The sequence below is a fragment of the Myxine glutinosa genome, chromosome 4 (genome assembly GCF_964187855.1).
Source record: "Myxine glutinosa chromosome 4, kmMyxGlut1.1, whole genome shotgun sequence".
NCBI lineage: Eukaryota > Metazoa > Chordata > Myxini > Myxiniformes > Myxinidae > Myxine > Myxine glutinosa.
Window position 1 is genome coordinate 131,596,773 of NC_136264.1, and position 3,278 is coordinate 131,600,050.

At 44.6% G+C, this 3,278-nt stretch overlaps 1 pseudogene; it reads left to right on the plus strand.

Annotated features, from left to right (window-relative positions):
- Nucleotides 1-2,440: 2,440 nt before the first annotated feature.
- Nucleotides 2,441-2,611, plus strand: LOC137426321 (U2 spliceosomal RNA; annotated as a pseudogene).
- Nucleotides 2,612-3,278: the final 667 nt, after the last annotated feature.

Here is a 3,278-nt window from a genome sequence, read left to right on the forward strand (position 1 = left end):
GCACAGATTGTCAATACGTGTTGAGGGATTATTGGTGCCGGGTTCGGGGGGTTGTTGGGTCCCCTGCGTGGCGTATATGGACGATGTAGTGGTATGTGTTGAACAAAGCGGAGACCTCGAGGTCATCATACGGGTTTGCGAGGAGTTTGCTGCGAGTAGTGGCTTGCAAGTGAATTTTGACATATCAAACTTCCTGGTTGTAGGAGGGGAGTCTTGGGAAGGGGACATAGTTCCAGAGATTTCGGATAGCGGAGGGCTGCATATGTGTTTTGCGGGTGTGGTTGGGGTCTGTTTGTTGTGTTGCAAAGAATTGGGAGGCACGATTAAGTTCGGTTGAAAGTTTGCTGGGTGAATGGGGGCAGAGGGCCCTCTCATCTGTCGGAAGGGGATTTGTTATTGAAGGGCAAATTTTTCCTTTGGTGAGGTTTGTGGCAGAGGTGTTTCCTCCAACAGAGAGGATTGCAAGTAAGCTAAGAAGCTTAGTGTATAAGTTTATGTGCAAGCCATGGTTCTATCATCTTTCACATGGCCGTCTAGAGGCGGGTCAGCTTCAAGGGGGAAGGGGGAGTCCGGATTTAGTCGATAATTTAAAGTTGGCCTTTGTGGCGTTGCACATGTCGATGACTATGAAGGAATTTGATGTCTTTTCCTCTGCTGTCGCATATTATGTGTTACCCGAGCTAAACCGGGTTTGAGGCAAGAGGACGTGCTTGAATAGACCATATGGATGGGATCCAGGGTACCCCTATTCGGTGCTGAAAGATGTTATTCGGGAGGGTCGATTCAGAGAGGTACGAGATTGGGGATACAAAACCTTGATGAAGCAGAGCAAAGCAGAAGAGGTTATGCCAATAGGTGGCCTTAATCCAGAAAGAGTTCCACTGGTGTGGCAGAATGTGTCATCTCAGGTCCTGACCGGGGCCCAGAGTGACCTAGCCTGGTTGGCAGTGTGCCAGCTGCTGCCGTGTAGGGCAGTGCAGGCGGAAAGAGGCCATTCCTCAACTAATAAATGCCCGTGACCTCGCGACAGTCTTGCTGGAGACGTGTAAGGGTGTAAGGGTGTAAGGGTGTAAGGGTGTAAGGGTGTAACGATAAGGAATTGGTTCGGCATTTTTGGTGGGACTGTGTTTGCTGCCTCAATTTGGAATGAGGTTTCAGCAAAGTTTTTGTGCCGGTTAAAGGTCAGGTTTTTGTTAAGTTGGGAGATGCTTCTGTTTGGACCTTTTGGGGATGATTGTAACCCGAAACAGAAGAGCTTTGGAGAATTTTGAATTGTGTGAAAATGGCGCTGTGGAAGGCTCGCCTGTCAGCATGTTTTGGGATGCATCACTTTTCGAAGAATTTTGTGCTTGCCTTATTCAAGAAAGAAATGTTCCTTTGCCATGATTTGCGGATTATGTTATACGAGTGATGTGTAAACCTATGGTGGTTGGTTTTATTTATTTGTTTGGATGTTTTGATTTGGTGTCGGCATGTTTTGGTATCCCTCATTTCCCGATGAAATTTGTACTTGCCTTCTTTTTAAGAAATTTTTCTCTCATGATTTGCGGAATATGTTATGCTGATTGCATGTTCGAACCTATGATTGTTAGCCTTTGAGGTGAGACGTTTGGTTTGTTGGTTTTATTTTTTAATAAAAAATCGTCGTAGTATCTGTTCTTATCTGTTTAATAGCTGATATTAATAGCTGATTTGAAGCATTTTAATAGAACATTTAATAGCTGATCACAAAGACAGCCTTCTTTCACCTGAAAAACATCGCCCGTCTCCGTCCATCCCTCTCCTCCGTGGCTGCAGAAACCCTCATCCACACCTTCATCACTTCCCGTCTGGACTACTGCAATAGCCTCCTTTATGGTTCACCCTCAACAATCACCAATAAACTCCAATACATTCAGAACTCCGCTGCCCGTCTACTCACCCATTCCCGGACCCGTGACCACATCACCCCCGTCCTTTACAAGCTTCACTGGCTCCCCATCTCCCAGAGAATCCAGTACAAAATCCTCCTCTTGACCTACAAAGCCCTCCATAACCTGGCCCCATCCTACCTGGCTGACCTCCTCTCCAGACACACTCCCACCCGCAACCTCCGCTCTGCTGGTACCAACCTCCTGACCCCCCCCCCATCCGGACCAAATTTAGATCCTGGGGGGACAGGGCCTTCTCCATCGCTGCTCCCACCCTCTGGAACTCGCTACCTCACACCATCAGAGACTCCTCCTCACTCACCACATTCAAAACATCACTCAAGACCCACCTGTTCAACACTGCATTCAACATTTAACCCACAGCATCTAACCCCTGACTATCTCCTCTCCTTCTCCCTCCTTTGTGCTTTGAATATTTCCCTATTGATTCTTCTTTTTTGCAATTGTTTTTATGTTTTGCTATGCATTATGTTTTGCACCCTGTCAAAGCGTCTTTGGGCTTCCTGAAAAGCGCTATATAAAATAAATGCATTATTATTATTATTATTATTATATGTCCCGCAATGCGGGACTAGTCTATTAAATGGATTTTTGGTATCGGGAGTTGGATGAGGGGCTTGCTCCGTCCGCTCCACGTATCGACCCGGTATTGCAGTACCTCCGGGAACGGTGCACCCCCTTTGGGGGACCTGGAAAACAAAAAAAAGATCCTTAAGGAGAAACTTCAAGATTTGCTTTTACAACTGGAGAGCAATATTTAAACTTGAAAACTCCAATGAGTGAATGGGGAAGTTGTACAGTGGTTTGTGGGTTCTTCCTCGATTAAATCTTCCCACTCATGATTATTCTCCACAAGTTAATAAAAAATGTATGCTAAATTAAAAAGGCAATGTGGGAATGACAAACTACAGTATAAAAAAGGTCCTAAACAAGATAGGGATGATGTTGGTTTTGAGAGTAGCTGACAGTATTGCCATCACATAACAATCCCGACATCGCTGCCTCATTTACACTTCATCTGTTATTGCTTCAAGCTTCTACAAACACTCCACTGGTTACAACAGTACTTGATTACTCTTGTAGTGTAGCCACATACTGAGACTCTACAAATTAGCAGCCTGAGTACAATGTGATAATATCAGCACATGATCATCAACTTCTTACAAACTGCATGGACACATCTCTAATAACATGATTCTATAATTATCTCCATTTGTAATTGGTTACTCGAAGTTCATAAAAAAGAAAAGTAGGAAAGACAATTGAAGCTGCAAGAAGTCCCTGAAATTATATAGGAGCTTCTTATACTTATGCAGAAATTATATTGTTGCAGTTTTGCCATAAAGG